The sequence below is a fragment of the Protopterus annectens genome, chromosome 12.part0 (assembly GCF_019279795.1).
Source record: "Protopterus annectens isolate FY-2018-M chromosome 12.part0, PAN1.0, whole genome shotgun sequence".
NCBI lineage: Eukaryota > Metazoa > Chordata > Ceratodontiformes > Protopteridae > Protopterus > Protopterus annectens.
In genome coordinates this window covers 387,882,721-387,909,810 of record NC_056746.1, presented here as the reverse complement: position 1 = coordinate 387,909,810, position 27,090 = coordinate 387,882,721, and positions in this window count along the sequence as shown.

The window sequence follows — 27,090 nt, the reverse complement described above, 5'->3', positions numbered from 1 at the left end:
TAATATTTTCTTTGATACTGTAAATTTGATGTGCCGTCCTTAGATTTTCACAAACCAGACAGTGCAAAATATTAGGAAGATTCTCTTTTAAAGTATAAGTAGTTGGAAGAAAAGTCTGAATGATTTTTTTAAATAATATTTACTTTTGTACTAACATTTCAGCAGTTTTTCTTACTGGTGCTACCTAGTATCAGAACAGCTTAACAATATGTGCACAGTTTGGCATCCTATGTGTTTTCCAGCCTCGAGTCTTTAAAAGTGTTCTAATAAGAAGTGACACTCACTCAGTATGTCTACTTTTGACTCTATATGTTGCTTGTTATTTCTCAGCATTTCTTTCGAACAATTTGACTTGCATTCATGTTTTAATGCCTCAGATGTATTTTGAGATGTCCCTCTTTTTTCACATTTATCATTTCTGTAGTGACAGTCAGATTTGCTTGTGGGCACTGATTGTTTTTACATATATAACATTTAATTTATTTTTAACACTTTCGTTTTTGATTTTACAAATTTTAGAGAAGTGAACTTTTCTAGCAAAGTACTGCAAGTTTGATTACATGCAGAACAAGAACTCTTGTCATGCATATAGTAACACAGAGCAAACTTGGATTTTAATTGAACAGTTTTTTTTCTGAACTTCATCTTTGCTGCATTGCGTTGTCATCTGGATCACTTTTTCATATCATTTCTTTTACAGTACAGACTGCCTTTATTTCTAAATTTTAACTTGTGACTTGATTCACATTTCATTTTATACACATTCATATTCTCTGTTAATCATTTTAACTGTTTACTAGCAATAGTACTTGGTCTGCACATTCCCATTGTTTTTCTGCAACATTAGATCTGTTTCTCTTTAAAGCCTGGCCTTCCTTTTATTATTATTATGGCACAAATTGCTCTGTTCATTTTTGAAGAATCAAGTAACTCACCATATTCAGTGTTTGCCCTGTTCTTCATCTTAGTAACATGAACATCAATAGCCTCTGTAGGACCTTATTATGTTCTTCTAAAGAACAAATGTCTAATAATGGCAAATACATTCCAGACTGAAAATAACAACTGAATATTTGTTTTTCCCCTCACTAAGAAAATAAAAATTCATATTCTGCTTCAAAACTATTTAAAACGCAATAAAATAAAATAAAATTTGCAAAAGTAACTGCATCAAGTGGCACTTGATTACCTTAAAATTCTTCATACTTTCCCTCTATTTCTAAAAATCCCGAAGAATAACCCTCCCTATCTCCTCCACCTTCTTTCCCACAGCCTACAGCCTTTACCTCTCATTATATCTCTCCATGCAACACTAATATTTTTCTTGTTTTCCTTTTTTAGTCCTTTATTATTCCTCAGTAGCTGACTGTCCTTACCTTTCTTACCTTTATTTTTTACTCCCTTTTCTTTTACACTCCATCTTACTACCCTTTAATCACTCGTTTTTCTCATCCTTATATACTCAGTACTGTAATACATGCTTCACTCATCCACCCTATATTCATAGTTTGTCACTTTTATTTCTACTCCTGTGAGTAACCACTCAGTCTTTGCCATCTTTTTCTAAAATGTAATACAAAAATGCCTGTAAATACTTATATATTCTGTTATTTCACCGATATGTACTCTTCTTCATCCTTCCTCATCTTTCTTCTATCTGCTAATGTAAATACAACTCTCAAATACTTACAAATGTGCATGCCTTTACTTCTCTTAGTTAATCTCCAACTTTACAAAGCCTGTAACTTGACTGACTACAGAGTATGTATAAAGATATGCACTTTATTCTTGTACTTCAGTGTATACACTGCAAAATGTTCCCTTAATTTGCTTTTGATTGTTCTATATATATATATATATATATATATATATATATATATATATATATATATATATATATATCTGCGGTGGTGGTGCTGCGGTAGTGTTGTCGCCTCACAGTAAGACTTTGTCCTGTTCGATTCTCAGCTAAAGCGTCTTCTGTGTGGAGACATGCGTGAATGGGCATACCTTTGTTGAAGGTTGTGCGTCAGGGCTGGCAACTCGGTACATAAAAATCTACTGCCAATCATTAGCAGACCGGAGTTCCACTGTGGCAACCCCCTAACCAGGAAATGCCGAACGATACAACATATACATATATATATATATATATATATATATATATATATATATATATATATATATATATATATATATATATATATATATATATATATGGGATCCATACTGATCCCTGATGGCACTTTCTGCCGAAGCAGAAATCAATGAACATACTTAACTGAAAGTGCTGTTCACTGAAGCAGCACTTTCAGGTAAGTATGCTCGTTGTGCCGGTTGCACTATGGTGCGGATAAGGGAAAATTCCTCGGAGTGAGAATATTAAAGTAGAGGAGGTGTAGGGGCCCAGCCCCACACCTGGGGGGTACAGGGGGGCTTGCTCCCCTGCATAAAAGTAGATTTATTATTATTATTATTATTTTATTTATTTTTTTTGTGTTCGGTTATTGTGGATTCGGGATGTTGTTTTGTTCAACAGTCCTAGATCCCTACATATATATATATATATATATATATATATATATATATATATATATGCAGTGTGTTTCATTCTGCTATATTTGAAGTGTGTATTATTTTATATCTCACGTCTTGTTGAGCTTTTTTCCCAGAACTCAAGTGAAAAGCGACAATTTTCCCCAGTCAGACTATCCCTGCAAACAAATACAAATGCCTACCCACTACTTCCCTACAACTAGCTCTACTTTCCTTACTTGCTACATTACCTTTTTCCTATTCCTTACCCTTCTTTTCATCCCCTAAGCTCACTCATAGTGTGACAACTCTTTATTTATATAATTACACAATATGCCTCTTTTATTTTAACTTTCTGTATTCTATCTGTAATTTGCACTGTACCTGCCTACTGCACTGCAAAGTATTTCTGCCCTCTCTGTAATTTTTGCATTATACCTGCCTTTGGCACTGTGAAGTATTTATGTCCTCTTTGATTTTTTTCTGGGTTAACTTCTAATGTTCTTTGTAAATATAAATGTATTATTTCCTCTTATCCCAGACCTTATCTCCCAGACTATAGTATATTATTAGACCTGTATTGAAATGGGAGGTATTTAGACCTCTATGATAATTTCTGTATTAACCTGTAACATAATTGTATGTAAAAATGTTTTTGTTATTTTTTGCAAGGAGCTTATCTCCCCGGGCCTCTACTGAAAATGGACATGTATCCAGTTAGATTAGCCCGGTCAACAAATGTAAAATAAATACATAAATAAATAAATAAATAAAAATAATGAAATAAATAATTAAGAAATAAATTAAAAATGACTTACATACCTTTGTGGCTTATGCATCAGAATCCTGCAGGAATGAGGGACTCTGAAATTTTGCAGATATTGTAGTTGTTCTATTTGCATGGAAGACTAAATTGCATTTCTGGATCTGAAGCTTAAAGCTTTCTGCCAAGTTTCTTTTTAGTACAATAATTCCCTTGAGTGTAATTAAACCATATTTCCATTGAAAATTATGCTTCTGTAGTTACAAACAAAAAGACCCTTGAAATCAAATATATTTCTTAACTTGTGTAGATGTATTTTCACACTTTTCTATACCATGGCATGTCAGGAAGCTTAGTAAATAACATGCACAGGGACAGGAGTTTTGATACAACTTCCATATGTTCTGTACTCTGATTTCTCAAAGGAACAGTGTACCATGTAATGCTAATCAGTGTAGCCTGGGCACTAACATTAAAGCTAAATATGTGTGTATTATAGACAGATTCTTCACTGTGAAAGCTGCTGGATAATTCAGGGTTATCTGGATCATATACAGGGTATTATCACTTTATGTCAGTGAGCTGGCTAGCTAAGATAAAACAGTTTTGTACATTGCGTCACCGCTAGTGATAACCAGGAACCACATAACTGTGTGAGCATGTAGGATTTCTCTGTACTGACATCCGTCATCAATGAAACTCAGCATGACTACATAACGTGTCCCTTTTTGAAATCACACACATATGCACATCACACACACACACACACACACACACACACACACACACACACACACACACACACACACACACTCGGAGTTAAGTGTGTTGTGTGTGTGTATAAGTGTGTGTGTGTGTGTGTGTGTGTGTGTGTGTGTGTGTGTGTGTGTGTGTGTAAATGTATGCATTGTATTGTGCGTGTATGTGTGCGTATGTGTGTGTGGGTGTGTGTGTGTGTGTAAATGTGTGAATTGTAATGTGTGCATGTGTGTGAATGCATGTTTAAATGCTAAGTGATAAGGTATAGAGTAGGGTCAATTATCCAAACTAATTGGGACCTAGGGTAGTTTGGATAATCAAACTGTTCAGATAATCAAACATATAATTCAGCTGGAAAAAAAACTTCTAAAATATTGCTTTTTCTGCACTCTGGAATACCCTTTTCAACCATTCAGTGATTCCAGTGGACAATAAAGAATATTTTTCACACCGAGCTGGCTACAGGCTCATAAAACTTGCTCAATCAAATACGTATGATGTTTACATATTCAGACTTTATCATTTTTTTCTGCCTGAAAACTTTGGAAAGTTGGTTTGGATAACTGACATTTCTGATAATCGAGATTCAGATAATTAACCCTCTAATGTATGCTGATTCTTAGCCCATCCTCACATGACATGTCTTATAAGCACCAATTGTTCTGCACACAAGTAGTCTGTACAATGTACAAGTTACTGTGTTTTCCTGTTTGGCAGTATGCAACTTGGACTTTTCTGGTAAACAAAAGTCAATAAATAAATAAATAAGACTATAAGGCAGAAGGTGCTGTGCCAAGATAGAAGTAATTCACAGATGCATTCCTATTGTAGTAATGATCCATTATCTTTCTTGGAATTCAACTTCCAGTTATCCAGGTGAAAGTGTATGTATGTGGGAGTGAGTGTCTGTGTGTATATATACATACAGACATATATATTTATATATATATATATATATATATACATATATATATATATATATATATATATATATATATATAGGGTCTATATCAGTTCCACGAAAATCCATTTCAGCGAATGTCAAAAAAGCGACAAATATTAATCAAACCGTGAATAGACTGAACGCACTAAACCGCGAAATTTAAAACTTCGAACAATCATAGTTGGCCAACCCCACCACATACTACCTACCAAAACAAAATAAATAAATCACATACATACACTAACCAAACCCTACTCCCAACCCCAAAGTAAAGCACCAAAACCCAACTTCTAACCCTATACTAAACCACACATACACAACTATTTATGCACTATCCTTAACCCCTCCCTAACCTTAAGGTCCGTAACTACCACACACTTCCCCTAAGGAGATATACCCAAACAAAATAAATAATACACATAAATAAATTTAACAAAACCCTACTTCTAACACTACATTAAACCCCACATACACAACTATCTATGAACTATCCTTAACCCCTCCCTAACCCTAAACTCCGTAACTACCACACACTTCCCCTACGGAGATATACCCTAACAAAATAAATAATACACATAAATACATTTAACAAAACCCTACTTCTAACACTACACTAAATCTTACACACATTACCTATCTACACACTTACCTCAACCCGCACCCTACCCTAAGGTCCATAACTATCGCACACTTACCTTACGGAGCTGTACCACAGATGGGCCAACCAAAACACTTTGACATTTCGGATTTCACTGTTTAGGACGTTTGGCGTTTACGTAGTTCACGCAATATGTGTTGATCATTTCATATTCACAGAAACGGCATTTTGATCGTCTGATAGGGACCCATATATATATATATATATATATATATATATATATATATATATATATATATATATATATATATTTATGTGTATACATTTGTGTGGTGATGGGATTTGAATCTTAATGTCATATATTTCCTCACATTTTGAATTACGATGTAAAGTATGATGCAGAGATGATATTTTTTGCAGCTAAATCACCATATATAAATATATTCTCATGTTATAGTCATGTCTCATCTGGTTTAATTTCTCCAAGTCTTTTGGGTTTGGGTTTCATGACAGGCATGGACTGCATTCCTAAGTCAAAGTATGCTTAAAGTTGTGAAATTAGTATTGTTTCAGTCTTTGATGTTAGACAAAAGTACTCTTTGCAGTACCCACAATGTCCCCATTGACTCCTTCAGCAATTCATATGGAGTTACATGTATTAGCAGCATATCTAAATAGGACTATACATTCTTTTTTATGAGACCCATTGCTACTACTACTATTGGACCTGTCTGGGTATCCTTCTTCCACATTGTCCTCATTTCTGCTCGCAGATCGTCGTATTTTATGAGTATGTGTATCTCTGTACATAAGACACTGTAATCACTGGGTCTAGTAGTTTCAGTGATGAATGCTACTTTTATCTTCTTTTTGTGAGCTATTATGGCTGGTTTTCTCACATCTATTTTTTTGAACTGTTGGCAATAGGTGATCCCATGTGATATAAATGTCATCATTCTCTATAATACTTTGTGGCCCAAGTTTCGAATGCTTCTCATCTACTTCAATATTGTTATGTTTGCACAATCCCCAACACAACCATCTTGCACATTATTATCCCTTTTGGTATACAGGTCCTCTTCCATTCAGATATCTGACTGTTTCCAGTTTTACAGAATCTGGATTTGTCTGTTTCTCCCACATGTTCAACAGATTTTGTAAATCAGCTTGTATGTATCCACTATCTTGGGCTACCAATATTAACTTTTTGTCTTCAGGTTTAAATTCACATATCCTTAACCATTCCTGTATCAGATCCTGAGTGACATGAGGTTGTTCCAGGAATTTTCTGTACTTGCAACTATATTTATACCTTTTCCACATTTTTGCCTTCTCATCTGATCCTTCTCCTTATATACAAAAACATGGGTCTGGAGTGTTTCTCCCCGGGCCCCTGCTGAAAATTGGCTTTGTTCCAAGTCGGACTTTCCCGGTTAACAAATGTTAAAATAAAATAAAAAAAATGAATATACTTTATTTTCTTTTTTGGCACATTTAGTTGCTGCCTGATTTTTGTCTGGTTCTACTTTGAATTCCATTACCACTTGACACTGATATGCTTCTGCTAATCTAATCAGGGAAGTCATCTTAAACTTGTTCTCCTCATGTTTTAAAACTTTTACAATGTTTGGATCTGGTAAGGTCAGTAGATATGTATGCAGTTCAACAATTGCAGATCTATACATGTAATCAATTTCAAGGAGGCCCATATCTTATTTTGTAAATCATTTGATAAGCATGACACATTTTTCTTGTTTTTTTGACCATCTGATCCAATACCTTTTGGGGCCAGTCAGTCACCCCAAAACTGTAAGTTACAACAGGAAGAGTAAATTGGTTTATAGCTTGGACTTTTTTCCTAGATGTCAGAGCTGTTTTCAGTGTTAATTTTAGCTTTCTATAATATTCCTTACTAAGTTTCATTTGCAATTGCATTTGTTCATGTTTTATTGTTGATCCTTCATCAGTTCCTAAATATTTATACTGTCCCTCTTTAAATTATTTTATATCATATTCCTGTCCAAAATATTTTCTTGGAGCTGCAGCTTTCCTGACGTAAAGGTTGCTTTTGCATATTTATCAAGACCAAATGACATTCTTTTATCATCTGAAAAACTTTTGACCACTTGTAGTTATGCTTTCAGTTCTTCATCTGATGAGCTATCCAGGTTTAAGTCATCCACAAAGAGAAGACGAAAAGTCTTTACACTTCATTGTTTTCTGGGATCCAAATTGCAGCCATGACCTAATCTATTAAGTAGACAGCTTAATGGGTTAAGGTCAAGACAATAGAGCAGCAGTGGCAAAGAGTCACCCTGGAATATTCCCCTTTATATTTTTATCCCTGAGAAAATAATTTGTCCTTTATCATGGCTTAGCTTTAAAGTGGCTTGCCACGCTTTCATGGTCACTGTAATGTAATTGATCAGTGTAGTGCGTATCTTATACATCTGTAAGCACTCTTTTAGCCACAAATGTGGGATGCTGTCAAATGTTATTTTGCAGTCTGTCATGCCATACATAGTTTCTTCCCCTTTTTACAATTCTCCATTATGGCTTTAACAACAAATGATCCTTTGTTCCGCATGAATTTCTTTTGTTATCCTTTTGTTCTTCTGCCATGATTTTCTTCTGAATGACTATAAACTCTGTTAGCATCAATTCCAGTGTATATTTTATACATCTCTGAAAGGGAAGTTATTGGCCTATAGTTTTTAGGATATCTTGCAGGGTCACTGTTAAGGAGGAGTACCATTTTTCCTTTTGTTAACCAGGTTGGTGTCTGTTCGGGGTGTGCATATAAATAGTTCCTACTCATGGCTAAATCTTAATGTAAAGATCTTAATACTTTTATCCAGAAGTTAGGTACTGCATCTAGGTCTAGGGTTTTCCAGTTATGAGTTTTTTTAATTTTGTTTCAATTTTTCTGGCCGTTGCATCATTCCATTTCATATCCTGTACATTTGAACTTCTTATTCTTTCTTTTGCTTCTTCTATCCATTCAACATCTTTGTTATGTTCCACAGGATCTTCATAGATATTTCTCCAAAATGTGAGGATTTCTTCTTTTTGGTGGTGTTTCTATTCCTTTTGCTTTGTTTCACAGTTCTCTATAAAACTTTTTCAGTCATCAATGAATTGCTTATTTTGTACTTTTTCCTTTATATTTATCTGAATATCTTCTAAGCTTTTCTGTCTGTGCCGATAGCTTTAGCATTATTTGCAATACTGTACAATAGATCCTAGTCTCTTCTGATACTGTACATTGCTTTTATCATGTCTATCTTTTTCAGTATTTTTTGATATGTTCCCTGTTCTGTACTCTTATAACAGCAAAACGTCTTGTCTAAATTGCTTTACAGTTTTCTCTATTTGATACTTCAGTGATTGAATTTGATTTATCCCCTTCCTTTCAATTACTGCCCTGTGTTTTTGTGGTAAGACTTTATCTGTTATTAATTTAGCTGCATAGTAATATATCCTATTTATGTCTGCTATATCGCATACATTTCTATGAACAGTCTTGACTACTGTGTTCATTTGTTTAATCACATTTCTAAAATGTTGGGTCTTATTGACTTTCTGTAGTCTATTTCTTTCATTGATCTAAAATATCCATCCATCTGTATTAAATCAAGCAATTCTTACATCATTTTCTTCTATACTAAGGGCACAGTTGATGCTCTCCTTTTCCCGTGGGCATTCTACAGAAAGTTTCAGAAAATCTTCCTGCGCCATATTCTGTTCAGCTTCATCCTGTCTCATCTGTTGCTCTTTCATTTGGGAACTCACTGGCCTATCACTGCACAACATTGACTGCATCAGAGTTAGGTTCATAGGTTCATAGGTAGGTACTAGGCTATCAGTCCTAGGGCCTATATAAGTCTAGCCAAAAAGGTACCCTGGCTTTCACCACCCAAGAAAATTATTTTCCTGTGCCCCTGTCGAGCAGAGCCACAGAAGTGATCCCGGGATAAATTTCCTATTTGCCATCCAATCATTAAGATTTTTCTTGAAGAGTGCTAATGAGGAGCTTTGTTTGATATATATAGGTAGTTTGTTCCAGAGTATGGGAGTCTCTGGGACAGGAATCTATTCCTCCAACATGTTCTGTTTATTGTGGTAACAAGGTTTAGGTCCCTAGAGTGTGTAGCTCAGAGGGATTGGGATTTCTTTAAGTGGAGCATGTCCAACAGCTCTGGGTTTGACATAGCTTTGTATGTTACTCAGAGATCGCCTCTGAGTAGGTGATATGCGACGGAGTAAAGCTGGAGTTTTTTGAGACAGTCTGCATAGGACATCTGTTTGAGTCTGGTAATCCTCTTTGTGAGGTATTTCTGCGGCCTTTCTAGTTGTTATAGATGTCTTGTGAGGTACATACCAAAAGGGGCATTGTACTCTATAATGGGTCTAATGAGTGATGAGTAGAGGGGAACAATTACCTTTTTTTTTCCTGGATGAGAAACCTTTTGTGATGAGGTGTGCCATGTAGAAGGATTTCCTGACTACTGTGGCGATATGATTATCAAAGGAGAGACTACTGTCCACCTGTGTCCCAAGGTCTCTTATCACACTTTCGGTGTTAAGTAGACTACCGCCTATGTGGTAGTTCATGGGTACAGAGTTTTTAGCAAAAGGGATGACAATGCACTTTTTGGCATTGAGCTTGAGGCCATGGCTTTGACACCAGGCATCTGTCTCAGTGAGGCCCTTTTGTAGAATGTCCACATCGTTAGGAGTTTTGATTATGGCTCCTAGTTTGCAGTCATCTGTGAACTTCATTAGCCAAAGACCTTCTGTGTTAGCCTGTACTTCAGAGAAGTAGATACTAAACAGGAGAGGACCCAGGACTGAACCCTGTGGTGCTCCACTTGTCACTGGTCTGAAGTCGGATTTGGAGTCTGCTACTTTCACAGTGTGGGTTCTGTCAATGAGCCAGTTGGCAACCCATCTTGTGACATAGGGGATTTATACCTAGTTTAATGAGTTTATCTATAATTCCAGAGTGAGGGATGGTGTCCAAAGCCTTGGCGAGATCCAGATAGGCTGTTTGAACCTCATCTATGGCTTTGGGGACTGCTTCAAAGAAGTCTATCAGGTTTAGGAGACATGATCTCCATTTTACAAATCCGAACTGGATGGGGTCCAGAGTTTAGAGATTACCAATGTCTTTGTTTATAAGTTCCATGATGATATGTTTCATAGCCTTGCAGACCAGGCTTGTCAGGCTAATGGGGGCGGTAGTTCCCAGGGTCCGTGGTGGATACCCCTTTGTGGAGTCAGATAACCATTGCTGTGCACCATTCAGTGGGCACAAAGCCAAAGGTGAGGCTATGATTGAACATGGTACTTAGGTGGGATGCCAGTTCGTTCTGTAGTTTGTGTAGAATGCAGCCTGGTATGTTGTCAGGTCCCATGGATGCTGTGTTCTTGGCTTTGGAGAGTGTGGCTTTTACCTGTATAGTCGTAATTACAGGAACTTTGCATTCTTCTGGTTTACAGATGGGCCCTTTAGGGGGTGAGAGGGGGGTAAAGTTATCACTAAAACTATCTGCCAGGATATTGGCAATATTAGTTGGTTCTGTATATTTAGTGCCATTGTGCTGTAACTCAGAGCAGATCTGAGTGTTGTCATTGAGATTCTTGACATCGCTATAGAATGCTTTGTGGCTGTATTTAGAAACAGTGGTGATTTTGTTTTTGTAACTAGATTTGGAGGATTTTATGAGGATCTCAACTTCTTACTGAGGCTGACCAGGGTGTTCCTCCAAGCATGGGATTTTACTTTTTTTTGCAGCAGTTTCTTTCTTCTGTTGTAGAATTTGTTTATGGCAGGGGACCACCAGATTGGCTTCCTTTTTTTGAAGGATAGCATCTTGGTTCTGTTAGGGATAGCATGATCCATGCACTCATGTAAGTGCTTATAAAGTGCATTTGTGTAGGATTCAGCAGTTGTACAGCTATTGTCCATCTGCATGGGTATCCTAAAGTTTGCCACTTGTGTCTTAAGAAGCATGAAGTTGGCTTTGGAGAAGTTTTTTTTATAGTGGTTTCCCTAATGGGGGGTGGGGGTGGGATGTTGAAGTCTAGGATGATTTGCTTGTGGTTGGATCTGACCAATGAGGAATTGACCTCTGGTGTGGAACACCGGTCACCCATGTTGATAATGACCAGGTCTAGGGTATTGCTGCCCCTGGTGGGGGTGTGGATAAGTTGATTCAAGGCGTTGGAATTTATGAATTCCAGAAAACGTTAAGCAAAAGAGTTGGTACATGAGTAGTTTTCCCAGTTAATGGTGGGGTAGTTGAAATCATCCATTATTAGGGTATTAGGTTGTACCCTAATATTTTCCAGTGTATCAAGAAATGAGGAGTGGGAATCATGGGGCATGGTGGGGGATCTGTAGCAAGCTACAATTTGGATTGTGGTCTAGCCCAGAGTTAGTTGCACTTGGATAATCTTGGATGTATTATGCTGAGCAACTAGCCTGAAAGTGAGGATATCCTTAATGAATATGGACACGTTTCTGCCTTTAGTGTTTCGGTCCAGGTTAGGTGGCCGAAAGGTGTGGTATGAATTATAGCCTGGTAATGTAGGGGTGCTCTCAGGAGCCTTGAACCAGGCCTTTGTCACTGCACACATGTCAATGTTCTCCATTTTAAGGAGTGTCTCAAGTGAGTGCATTTTGAGGTTTAGACTTCTAACATTGAGTAGCATTACCTTCAGATTTTACTTGCTTGTACCTGTTATGGTGGTGAATCTGTAATTTGAACCTTGCCTAAAAAGGCACTATAGGGGTGGCAAGAGCCTTAGCCAGTATCCTGAATCCCAAGGACAACAGGTGCAGGCAATCTCTGGCAAAGCATTGTGGTCTATCAATCATGTCATCCCAGGCAGACAGATACTGGATCCCATTAAAATGATGCCAGAAGCTTAGCCAATTGTTGAAGTCAATCACTTTGTCCTTGTACTGTGGTATCATTCTGGGTGATGGCAGGATGCTACTCAGGGCTAGTGTCATACCTGCCTGGGCTACAAGATCGGAGAGCTCTTCCATGTCTCTTTTCATGTAGTCCAGGGAGGTACATCTCAGGTCATTCACACCAACATGGACAGTGACAGAGTCATATTTGTACTTGTTGTGGAGTGACCTGAGTGCATGCATTATGTGGCGGATCCTGGCACCTGACAGGCAGCTGACAGTAACTTTCTCCTTGTTTAGCCTGGTGAGTGGAACATCAGTGTGCCTGACTATAGAGTCACCTATGACTATAGTGGTGGGTACGTTGTTATGCTTTATGGGCTGTGGTTGGGTGGCACACTGAGTTTGTGGGCTATGTGTCATTTGGGTTGTGTTGAAGGGGGTGGAGGTTGCTTGCATTTCTGCTTTGGAGGTCTCTGTTGCTTGGGCAGATTTTTATTGAGAGCCTCCGTGAATGTATGTGCGTGTGTTTTGTGTTTCTATGTGTGTGTTTTGGTGGTGTAGGTTTTGAGGGCCACGTGATGAGTGTGGTGTGGTGCAAGTGTTTACAGTCTCCTCTTGACTGTCTAGTCCAGTCTTGGGTGAAGAGAGCTTTGCTTCCAGTTTGGCTATTTAAGTGCATCTCTCACAGGTTGCAGTGTTGGGTGGTGGGAGGAGAGGGTTGTCTGTGTACATGAGGCAATTGCTGCATTGCCCCAAGATGCCCAGATTCATCAGGTAGACAGCAGAAAACAATGGGAACTGACCTATAGACATGCCTGGATAGGTGCTTATTTATTAAGTACTAAAAACTGTTTACCTCTAGACAAGTGAGGATAGTTGAGTGGTGTATTAACGTGTAGCTTATTTAGTGCTTACAATGAGTTCTGAACAAGTGCTGAGCTCAAAGAAACAGATTTGAGTGCTAAAACTAAAAAACTGGCTAGTTCTAAAGGAAAATTTGAAGAGCAGACTTTATGGCGCCGGGAATATTTTAACCCTAGCTAAGTGGTGATGCATAAAGTGTTTTTTTTTTTTTTTTTAAATATAACAGTAGCAAATGACAAAACTGATTTAAACAAATTAACCAATAAAAAGCTAAAAACTGAGCCCCATTCCAGCAGTCTTCGATTAGACAAGCTCTAACTGCACTCTCCTGCCACTTGGGTGCAGGGGAACCTTCTCTAGAAAAAGATGGCCTGGATTAGTGCTCAGGTTATACAAACAAAGCTAGATTCAGCAGGTCTGAATCTAGTCTTGTGCTACAGCAAACAAGGCGTACCAATTTCAGAAAGAAACAGTTCAAATAAGCAGGTACAATAAGCCTTTAACCAGAAACTCCCAGCTCAGAAGGGCAGAATCTAGCCTCTCCTCCCACAAGAGTATAGGCCACAAACCTTCTTAATGTAAAATAACTGGCCTGAAGCCCACGTGATTAAGCCAGAACTAATACACTTTTAGAATTACAGACACTGAGCCTTCAATCAGCAATTCCCAACTTAGAAGGATGTACGCTACCTGTCCTGCCACAACAGTGCAGACCACAAACTTTCTTAATGTAAAACAAATGGTCTGATGCCCAATTGCTTAAACCAACAGGCTTAGAATAACAGTTACAATTTAATCAGGCTACTACCAAGCAGTAATAAATGCAGTAGAATAAATACAATTGAGTGGGTCTATATTATAATCTCGAAGGTTTAAAACTTCGAATCACTAATGATCGAACTTTAGTGAGCGAAGTCTTAAACCATCGAAACCAATAAAACAAAAACTAAATTAAAAAAAAAAACTAGATAGTGTGTAGGTAGGGGGTAAGCCCCCCTGCACCCCCAACATGTGAGGCTGCGCCACCCACACCCCCTCTACTTAAATATACCAACTCCGAGAATGCACTACATTGAAGTAAACGGAAATCTCCCCCACGGAGATTTTCCATTTAAACGTTCGATGTAGTGCATTTCAGTATTCTCATGTCGACATTATCGTATTCGATATTGTCAGACTTCGAGATTTTAATATAGACCCCAATTGAGTACTTTTAAGAAGAGGCAAAAGCAAAATAAGGAAGAAACACAAATACCGTAAAAGCAGATGAATAAAGTACCATTTTTTTTTGCCATAGTTTCCTGTTCCTTCCATAGCTGTGCAATTAAAGCTAAACTTTTGTACTGGTTTCCTACTAAAGGCTCCAAAGTATCTTCATACAGCAACTGATCTGATGCTTTCCACTCCACTAGTTTTTCCTTAATTCTTGGGTTCATTATTCTGTCATGTTGTGATGTTATCAGAGTTAGATTTCCTACACTACATCCTTCACTTTACAGGCAATCCATAACTTCAGTTTCTGTTTCTTTAACTTCTCCATTACTAACCTCTTTTCTACTTCCCCTCTTTTTTTACTTATTTTTTGCATTGTAAAATTTTCCATACCTGGATGCCTTTAGCTGTATTTCTCTTCCAATATCTTTGGCGATGCTTTTTTTGCATTGATTAGTTTGCTTTCTCCTTTGCATAAATATTGCACCATAGTAAATCTCTTTTTCTTTCTCATGTCCATATTTCTTCTTTAGATGTCTCCTGCTCCTCTTGCTTCTCCTTACTTGGTGGACTCATTTTTTCATCATGCTTTGACATAACCTGTGTTAAACTTTCTGCACGGAATTCCATAACTTCAGCTTCTGTTTTTTTAATTTCTATTTTACTAATCTTCTGTTCCACATTTCACCTTTGTGACCTTATTTTTTGTATTGTGAAATTGTCCATATCTGCGTCCCTCTGCCTGTATTTCTCTTCAAATATCTTTGGAGATGCTTTTTTGTACTGATAAGTTTGGCTTTCTACTCTGCATAAACATTGCACCATATCAGATCTCTCTTTCTTTTCTATGTCCATATTTCTTTTTTATACTTTTCAAAAACCTCTAGATTTTGTTCTTTATACTTTTACATTTCCTCAGTCACTTCTTTTCCACATGTCCCAAGGTTCCTTGGTCTACATAATGTTTTTCATGAAATTGTTGTGTTAATGAACACAAATTTGCATTTGAAGCTTTTGACAGGTTTTTCTTGTGCAAGTATTTTTTTTCCCTTTAATTTCTCTCAACCTTTTTGTATATTTTCTGTCTGGAAATTCGGGCTTCTTGTATACTAGTAACAAAATGTAATTTCTTTCTTAACCTCAGTAGTCCACTCTATCATCTTTATGGCTCTTTTTTTGGGCGGGGGGGGGGGGGGTGATCCTCCTCGAGATCTTGGCCTAACCCCATTGTAGGAATGTTTCCATGTCTTGAAGATTCTAATTCTAGCACCAGTGCACCTACCAGAATTAGACACTTCTTTATCCTAGGCTTGTGCACCCAGCTGTCTTTTTTGTTTTTTAACCTACTTCTGTCCATGATATATTCTGTATAAAATACAGTTATATGTTAGTGGCATTTTGGTGAGATTTTATAAAAACAGGGCCTACATTGTGACGGTACTCACCAAGACTTGAGGATGAATTCAGTTCCAGCAATACTACTCTCCCTTGCTTGCTGATTTTATCATCTCTCTGTTTGGACCCCTATTTTATCATCTTTCTTTTCAGACCCCAATTTTATCATCTGTGTTGATTAAGTCCAAGCCATGCTTTTTCACAGCTCCCGTTCTCGCCATGGAAGACTTCTGTGCAACTAAAGGATACTGTGTTCATTAATTGCTTCCATGTGTTCCATTATACTTCACATCACATAAGCTGAATTGCAGATGTATACTGTGCTGTGTTGTGACTCTAAAATGATTGTCTCACTTCAGGACAACAAACATTAGCCCATGTAAGCTTCAAACTCATGTGTAAATAGTGCTCCTAATAGTAGTGTAATAGTGTTTCCCAATTAATTTCTATAATATATTCATCAATATGCATTCTTAATTTCTTACAGATTATATCTAGCTACATAAATGGAAACTTTGAGTTGATGCACACTACACATACACCTGACATATTCATACAACCTACTAAGCATACATATGACATAAATTAGGGTATACATCCATAAAGTTATTGAAACACTAAACACACACACAGACATACACACACACACACACACACACACACACACACACACACACACACACACACACACACACACCCTTAGACACACACACTCAAACACAAACGCACACACATGCATGCACCCGGACGCACACACACACACACACACACACACACACACACACACACACACAGTCACACATATACACACATGCGTGCACACACACACACACACACACACACACACACACACACACACACACATGCACAACAAGAATCTGAACTCAGCATTTTCATAGATTCATAGATATTCCAAAGGTACTGAATCTTATGATCATTTATGCCTTGCCAGTACCCTCCCTCAGCCCGTGCATCTTTTCTCTGGGAGGACCACAGCAGTCACTCCTAGAGAAAGTTTGTGAAACCCATCCAGTCATCTTGTTAATTTTAAAGTAAGACAGTGAGTCACACTGCTTAACATGCAGGGGAAGTTTATGCCAGGAGCTTGGGAGGTGCTGGGTTATAAACCAATCCCTCTACCGAGTTTTATTCATCTGTTTGTGAAAATTTAGGTCCCTGGTTCTATTGCTGATAAAGCCAATGGAGATATGAAGATAATGTTTGCTCCAGGGCAACCAAGTCTCTAATGATATGGTAAGTCAGACAGAGATATCCCCTCAGAAGTCGTTGGACACTGAATAATGTGATAGAGCTTCCAGTTTCTCTTGTTATCTCAGGAACATTAAAGCTGTGACCCTTTTGTTTAGGAACCTTTGGGGTCTTTTTAAATGTTACTATTTAGTGACTTATATCCCAAAGGAATATAGGAACATACTAGGCAAGAGATCACAGGGACGATACCCTGCCTGGCCATATACAGCTTTAGGCAGACCCTTTAAAGCACTGCATAGTGCTCACCCCCAAACTGAGCAAGGGCTGTACATGATAACCTGCCTGGCCATATACAGCTTTAGGCAGACCCTTTAAAGCACTGCATAGTGCTCACCCCCAAACTGAGCAAGGGCTGTACATGATAACTAGCCTGGCCATATACAGCTTTAGGCAGACCCTTTAAAGCACTGCATAGTGCTCACCCCCAAACTGAGCAAGGGCTGTACATGATAACTAGCCTGGCCATATACAGCTTTAGGCAGACCCTTTAAAGCACTGCATAGTGCTCACCCCCAAACTGAGCAAGGGCTGTACATGATAACCTGCCTGGCCATATACAGCTTTAGGCAGACCCTTTAAAGCACTGCATAGTGCTCACCCCCAAACTGAGCAAGGGCTGTACATGATAACCTGCCTGGCCATATACAGCTTTAGGCAGACCCTTTAAAGCACTGCATAGTGCTCACCCCAAACTGAGCAAGGGCTGTACATGATAACCTGCCTGGCCATATACAGCTTTAGGCAGACCCTTTAAAGCACTGCATAGTGCTCACCCCCAAACTGAGCAAGGGCTGTACATGATAACTAGCCTGGCCATATACAGCTTTAGGCAGACCCTTTAAAGCACTGCATAGTGCTCACCCCCAAACTGAGCAAGGGCTGTACATGATAACTAGCCTGGCCATATACAGCTTTAGGCAGACCCTTTAAAGCACTGCATAGTGCTCACCCCCAAACTGAGCAAGGGCTGTACATGATAACTAGCCTGGCCATATACAGCTTTAAGCAGACCCTTTAAAGCACTGCATAGTGCTCACCCCCAAACTGAGCAAGGGCTGTACATGATAACTAGCCTGGCCAATGCTGAAAATAAGGAGCAGATTACCTCTTTAGACCATGTAGATATTACTTTAGAAGTAGTTGTGCTAAATAAATGGATTGCTTAGCAGCAGTTTATCACATAATGGTCAAAACATAGGGAATTATCAATCCAGATTCCCAGGTCCCTGACTACATTTTCATTTCATAGTGGTGTGTTATCTATACACTAATGAGGGGAGACAATATCTACCAAAAGGGATGATACTACACTTTGTAACATGTAGTTTGAGTCCATTTTGGTACACCAAGAGTTTGCGAGGGGATTTCATTCTAGAGAGTTTGGGTAACAGAGCATGACTTAATGACAACTCCCAGTTAACAGTCATCTGCAATTTTTTTTTTTTTTTTTTTTTTTACTCAGGGTTCTTGGCTCTTTGCTCTTTGCTTGGAGGTCTGAGAAGAAAAATCCAAAAATGAGGGGTACCAGCTCAAAGCCTTGAGGTACACCACTGATTATTCTCTATTTTTCTTATAGGGTACCCTGGATTCATGCCATATGGGTTCTGTCTTGCAGCCAGTGTGTAATCCATGTTGCCACATAAGGGTTTATTTTTAAAGCATTTAGCTCTTGGGGAAAAAAGGGATTCAAATATTTCAGGGCTTTGGATAGCAGTTTAGGAAATGAAATTGGCACTGAATTTGTTTCCAAACATTTTGGCATTGTTTGATGGGTCACAATAGGACCCATCATTATGAATAAATTCAGAGCAATGTAGAATATTGTTTTATAGCTTGCTAAGATAGTTAAAAAGGGATTTATAATTATCTTTGACTTCAATGGGAAGCCTAAGTCCATGTTCTCAAATGGACTTCATAGTGTTTTTCAGATTTTTGCAATGGTTTTGATATTTTCTTTGGGAAGTGCTGCATAATTTATGGAGTTTTTTCTTTTTTTTCATAAAGTTTATTTATGGTAGTGGACCACAAGACTAGCTTATTTTTAAAGTTTCCACAATACTTGGTTCTGACAGTGACTACTAACTCTATGTATTTTTCTGAATGCATGTAAAATTCCTTGGTGAAGCTTGCTGCTATATCAAGGTCATGGATGGTACAGTCATAAGTGCATTTTGATATTTCATCATATAGTTGGTTAAGGTTTGCATTTTTGTAGCCCTTGAAATCAGTGGGGTTTATTGTCGAGGTTTAAAGGAGTTTAAAAGAGAAAGTCACATGTTTATGGGTAGATTTCACCAGAGGAGTAGTGCAAGATGCTGCCATATTTGTAAGAATCAGGTCACAAATGCTATATCCACCAGTAGGTTTGTTTAGTAATTGCTCAAGGGAGTTTTTGTTTCTAAATTCTAGGAATTCTTGGACATATCCTACATTGGATGTGTAGATGTCCTACATTTTTAAAGAGCAGTTAATGTCACTCAAAAATTGAGTTTTTGCTAATAGGGAGATGGTTTAGAGTACTGCAGAATCTTATGTGGTCATCAGGTCAGTTGACAAAGAAGGTGTTCTGTAACAAACTATTAATTGATAATTAATCCTATCTAGAGAGATCAGTAGGCCAGGTTGTGAGTAATAAGAAAAATAACAGACTCATTGACAGATACACAACACTGCTATGGAAGAAATGACACGCAACCCTCGCAATTCATTTGAAGACGTTTTGTTTAATTAGAGTGGGTTTTTGTACAGCTTATTTATTACCATCCTAATTTGTACATTATTCAGACTGATGGCTTTGACATTACTGTATATTTTCCACACATGAGAATGTGAAATGTGAAATGTTTCATGTTTCTTCTTGAATGCTGTGAGTAGAATGTATATTGAATGTCAAATACAGAGAGAAATGTGTCATGTGTTTATTAGGACAGTTACACGTGTAAAATAAATAAACTGTATATTTTTCATGGGCAGTACTGGGTTCTGAAAATGGCAGTAGCCTGAGATGTAAACTTTAGAAACGTTTGCATATATTATACACTGAGGTATCCTGCTGAAAGAGCAGGTTGAATATACCAACTGACCCAATACAATGTTCAGAAAGCATAAAGCACATTTTGTAAGTGGTATGCAGATGTAGTGTTTAATGTTTTCTAATAGTTACAGCAGATCTTCTGCAGTGTATAGCTCTTGTACGTGGCTGGAATTAATGAATTCTTTAAATGTATCACAACTGCACTGGAAACTGTTGAGAAATATGTTGTTCTCACTAGGAGAAATGGGAATGCCTTACATTGAATTGTGAATTAATGGAAATTTCAACTGTCTAGTTCAAGTGATCTTCAGAGGCCCACTCATATTTGTTATATTCTGTTGTTTTGCTTATATGTAATATGTTGGAATTTTTCTCCCTGGGGCTCCGCTGAAAAATGGGTTATTGCCCAGTCGGACTTTCCCAGTGAACAAATGTCAGTAACTAAGAATGGGTGCTATGACAGACAAATAAAAGATGAGAATAAAAACATATGTTAATGTTTTTAAAGGTTAATGGCCTATACATCAGCTGCATAGATGTGTTTGGTCTAGCTGAACAATACTGGGAAACCGGACCTTGTGGTATTTGTTCATACAATTACTCATAGGATACGTTCCAAATTTAGGTCTCTGGTCAACAGTGCTAATCAAATATATACACACAGATACCATCATAATGTACAAACAGTGAGAATTTCAAAAACTGAATCGCATGAAGGAGATAAAGGAATTAGAAGTGAAATCTATAGAAAAGTGAAATAGCAAATTAAATATAAATGAACTGTATTTGTGGGAACAATACATGCAGGATATTATTCAGAAGGAGGAGTAACGTTTAAGGGAAGGTAGGGATTGATCAGTTTATATAATGCTAAAGTGAATGAAAATTGTTAAAATGTATACTGCATGAAAATAAAGGAAATGTTAAAGTTTATTTTCTTTTCTAAACATGTATCTATGCTATGTTTAAAGAGATGTTATATTTAATAAAGATATTTAAAACATATATATTATTTCTAGACGCCTAAGTTATGCTGACACAGTGCTTATTTTCATTGTGAAGAAAATGGTGACAGCCATGGTTTAGAAATGGTGGCAGCCAGTGGTTTAGATAATGGTGACAGCCATGGTTTAGAAAATGGTGACAGCCAATGGTTTAGAAATGGTGACAGCCATGGTTTAGAAATGGTGACAGCCATGGTTTAGAAAAAGGTGACAGCCATGGTTTAGAAAATGGTGACAGCCAATGGTTTACAAAATGGTGACAGCCATGGTTTAGAAATGGTGACAGCCAATGGTTTAAAAAATGGTGACAGCCATGGTTTAAAAAATGGTGACAGCCAATGGTTTAAAAAATGCTGACAGCCATGGTTTAGAAAATGGTGACAGCCATGGTTTAGAAAATGGTGACAGCCATGGTTTAGAAAATGGTGACAACCATGGTTTAGAAAATGATGACAGCCATGGTTTAGAAATGGTGACAGCCAATGGTTTAGAAAATGGTGACAGCCATGGTTTAAAAAATGGTGACAGCCATGGTTTAGAAAATGGTGACAACCATGGTTTAGAAAATGGTGACAGCCATTGTTTAGAAAATGGTGACAATCATGGTTTAGAAAATGATGACAGCCATGGTTTAGAAATGGTGACAGCCAATGGTTTAGAAAATGGTGACAGCCATGGTTTAAAAAATGGTGACAGCCATGGTTTAGAAAATGGTGACAACCATGGTTTAGAAATGGTGACAACCAATGGTTTAGAAAATGGTGACAGCCCATGGTTTAGAAAATGGTGACAGCCATGGTTTAGAAATGGTGACAGCCATGGTTTAGAAAATGGTGACAGCCATGGTTTAGAAATGGTGACAGCCATGGTTTAGAAAATGGTGACAGCCAATGGTTTAGAAAATGGTGACAGCCATGGTTTAGAAATTAATGAGCAAAACAAAGAAAAAATATCCTAAACAGGACTGAGTTCATTTACTAAAAAGATAAACAAAAAATGGAGCCTCCACATTTTTTTCTGTACAACAGAACAATTTCTACACAGAACTATCTTCTAGCTTGAAAATTTTTGTTAGTTTCCAGAAGCAGCATCTCCAAAGATGATAATATGTTTCAGGATTTAAAGACTGACTGCTGTAACAGAAAATGAACAGTCACTATTCATTTCTGTTGAGGCAGCTCCATTTCTTGTATGCATTTCCAGAAAAATAGATATCATTAGATAGCATCAGCACAAACACAAATTACTAGTAGCTGGTGATGAAGGCTTTACAAATTCAGAAGATTCTAATAATTACTACACAAGCCCTGTTAACATCCACCAAGTCTACCACAGTTTCCAGTTTCTTTTAAAAAGTAACTTTCAACAGCTAAAATTTAGCAAGAATTGTCTCTCTGGTAGACTGCGGGAGGTATTCATAGTCCCGAGGTTCATATTTTTGTAGCAGTTATTCAAAAGTGCACAGCTACACCTAAATGCAAATTCAGTTATCACAGGTTATCTGCACTGAATAAGTAAATGTGATAATTGTTTTTAAAAATGCCTACTTTCATCAAATCTGTAAACTTGGTGTAGTTATTCCTTTAGTATGTGCAAACTACTACGTGAAAAAGTAAGTGTTGATATAATTACAGATGTTATCGGGTATTATAAGTGAACGTGACTATGTGCAAGCACATTTGATTGAAGTATTTAAAGAAAGTGGTGTACATCTACTTTTAAAAAATATAAAGGAGCTTTATATGTTTTATATAGGGGTACCCTTTTATTGACACCAGGGTAGTTTATTTGAAAAAGGGGAAGATAGGAAAGACTGAAAAAGGGAAGCCATAACAAAGAGGGACACAGTGAAAGAACACATCAAGAGGGCTGTGCTGGTGTAGGTGGGAGATAAGGGGAACTATATTTTTTGTGGTGGATAGACCCCCCATTTTTTATTTTTTATGTAAGAGGGTACTTTGCATAGGAAGTAGATTAGAGGGTGTAGGAGAGAGGATTAGGGAAGGAGGGAGGTGAAGAGGAATTGAGATTAGAATGATACCCAGTCCACAGGACCTCAAACATTTCTGCTGCTTGATGGTGTTGCAACAAAGGACCCCGATGTTGAGAGTGTGGATGTCTGTTGTGGCATGGTGGTCAGCACCTTCCTGGGCACTGAGTCTTAAACCCACAGAAAATCATCATGGACTGGCTGAAGATGTATCTCAACTACCAGCTCCACCACATCCCCAACAAAGTCCTGAAACACATAGACTTTGAGAGTTGCCAGGCTGCCACATGCCAGGGTGCCTACAGGACTGGTGTACTACCCTGACCCTGTTAGGACATTCCTGGACAGGCAAAGAGTGAATGTTTCTCGACCTGTGAGAAACATGGTTGAGCTACACCTAGGTATTCTGGACCTGTAGAAAAATAAACAGAAATGGAAGAGGAAGAAAGAAAAAAGAAAGACAAAAAGTAATGTATAATTAAAATAAAAAGAGGTGGGGGACAAAGAAGAAATGTAGACAATAACAACACAATGAGTCAGTGCAATCTTCATTAGTAGTGATTTCTTATTTTTATAAATCTGTATTCAGAAATAAATTTCTGGGAAATGATACTGAAGACGTGGGAACATTCGGTATTGGTGATTTTTACATTTGCAGCCCACTGATTTTAATGAGAGAAGCTGATATAACAGAAGAAATTGTAATATATTTGACATTTCTGGCTGATATGGATTGTGCTACAAATGTGAACTTAAATCAGTTTGCTTCTTTTATTATCTTTGTGTATGATTTACTTATGCATTAATACTGACAAAATAAGCAAAACATAGAACAGACTTTATTTATGATTTAATATTTTTATTTTGAAAGGAATTTTTTTGTTGTTGAATACTCACAGGCACCCTTAGACAACCTCTTAAGTCTTCTTTCCTCTTGACATATATTGCAGGAGATCTCTTCTACTGAATAGAGAGGATGCAGAGGATAGTTTGTTAACTATTATAGATGTGCATATATAAAAGAACAATGAAGATGACTAAAACTACAAACTGCATAGGCAACTGGTTAAAAATAAATGTTTATTCCCGTAGCACCTTGGCTAAAATATCCTAGATGCATGTTTAACTCTTTATTACACTATTAGATTACCAATCAGCAAGGCACTAAAGTTATTCTGACACTTGCTTAATATGCGTGCTTATTTCTGTGCACATTTGTACTGAGCCTTATTCTAGGTTTTCATTTATTAATCAGAACACAGTATGAAATAAACGCTCTGTATACTGCAGAACCAACTACCAAATGAGAACACTTATTACCTCCGTGTCTTGAGACGCTGATATCCTTTGAGCAACTAGTAAAAAAATCTCTGCAATGGTCCACAATAGATAAAACTGTTTTAATGTCACAAATCAACAGTGAAAATAAACCAACGGTGAAGCGCTTTCACTTGCTCCATGGCAAGCTTCATCAGAACTCTGAAAAATGAACCAATTGACATTTAAATAAACAAATAGGCGCCAAAAGTGCTGTTTAAAAATAATACATTTAAAGACATATAGCATATACAAAGGTATAAAACTAAAGAACTAAAATTTATGAGCTAAGCGTGTCCATAGAACCCTAAATAACTTCCTAATGCTTCTACAAGTGTAAATCAATTACTAGCAAACATACCTTTAAACACTAAACATAACATCTTCCCATATAATATGTACATATAAAAATAGAATGCATTATGATATTTGTTTCATATGACAAACTACTGAGAATGTGTGAATACAAATGAAAAACTTACATGAATTAAATAGCTCTTGTTATAAAAACTTGTTGTAAAAATATAAGAACTACTCCTATATAACAAAACTACTCATATGAGAAAACTTTAGTTTATGTACCAAATTTCATAATTAATTTGCCTGAGAATAGTGTTTTGATTTATCGACATTTTTAGACAATCATTCCATAACTAACAAAGGTTTAATGGGGATGACATCTTTTAATCCAGGTGTACTAGAAGAATCAGTATATACTTGTCACCAAAATACTTTGTAAGATAATATTCTTTTTGTAGTCCCCCCCCCCCCAAGGTCTGTTTGAACACTATCCAATATCGCAAAATTGAAAAAATGCCTATCACCACACTTCTTAATGTGTCTATACAAGGCATTTTTTTCATCTTTTATTTTGATGCTATATAGATGTGCGTAGATACGCTTATTGAATTTCCTTTTGGTTTTTCCAATGTAGAATCCTGGACAGACCATGCATTTTGCTAAATATATAATCATTTTAGTGTAGCAATTTCCTTGTTGGAATCTAATTCTAGTTCTGTTCACATTTTCTAATACAATGCTATTTCTTGAAAAATTTTGTAACATTGTGTACAATTTCCACATTTTTTTGTATGTGTATTATGGGAAACTATATACCAATTCCCTCACTCTAGATAATTTTTAATGTTCTGTCCCATTTTGAAGACAAACTGTGGTCCGGTCCCTAAGATCTTAGGTATATCCTGGTCGACTAGAATAATATTCCAGTTATCAATCAGGATTATTTTGACTGTATATGGTCCATATTCCAGAACACACATTCTACCATATAATGCACTGTCTTCAAATGTGTGATCACATTTATTAGCATTGTTGGCCATGTGTTTGTAATTATATCCTAACAATGGCTTATATCTACTTCCCCATTCCTTGATAACCGTTTTACTGACCTTGGCCATCGTCTTGGCATTGTATCCTCTATCCTTGAACAAAGGTGTAATAAATGTAACTTCCTCTAACATATCAGAATACTCTGATGTCATTCTTATGGCACGTATAATTTGCCCTTTGTAGATGTTAAGAAACTGATTCCTTGGATGGTTACTAGTGAATTTTAGATAGCTGTTGGAGAATGTATTTTTCCTATATATTCTAGATTTGAAACCTGTTTCTCCTTTAGAAACATAGGTGTCCAGATATGGGATACCTTGATGGTTACTGGATGATGTAAATTTGAGATAGTTGCTACTCTGATTCAAATAGTCCAGAAATTGATCCAGTATAGTGGCACTACCATCCCATAATATATAAATGTCATCCAGGTATCGGGAATAATATTTAATGTGTTTCATATATACACTTCTAAACACCATAGTTTCCTCCCAATCCAGCATAACCAGATTCATGCAGCTCCCATAGCTACGCCTCTGGTTTGTCTGAAAAATTCTCCCTCATAATAAATATAGTTGTGTTTTAATACAAGTGACATCATATCCAATAATAGACAAGCTTTGTCCCATTCTATATCTGCATATTTGTGAATACTGTTAGCAAACGCTTCTAGTCCTTCTACTTTGGAAATACAGGAAAATAAATCTATGACATCTATAGTGACAAACAACAAATCATCCTTCCAAAAATTGATGGGATAATTTTTCAAAAATTAGTTAAAACCACAAAATGCAAGGGAAACCACTTAGAAGAAATCAGCATGGGCTTTAATAAAATAGCTCAACCTTCATCAGACATAAAAACCATGCTCACAATTTAATTTAAATACAAAATTCAACTAATTACATAATTAGATAATGAGCCATAGAAGAACCTCCCACTACTCATACTTACATTAAAACAAAAACAAAAACAAAAATCTCTATAAGTACATATAAAAACTATTTATGCACATTTATATTAAAGATTATTATGTTAGTGCCTTTAAAATTTTGAAAACAATTATTATGTAAAATATATTAAGTAAATTTACTACAAGACTAGGATGTCAGCAAAATGAGTTTTGCAA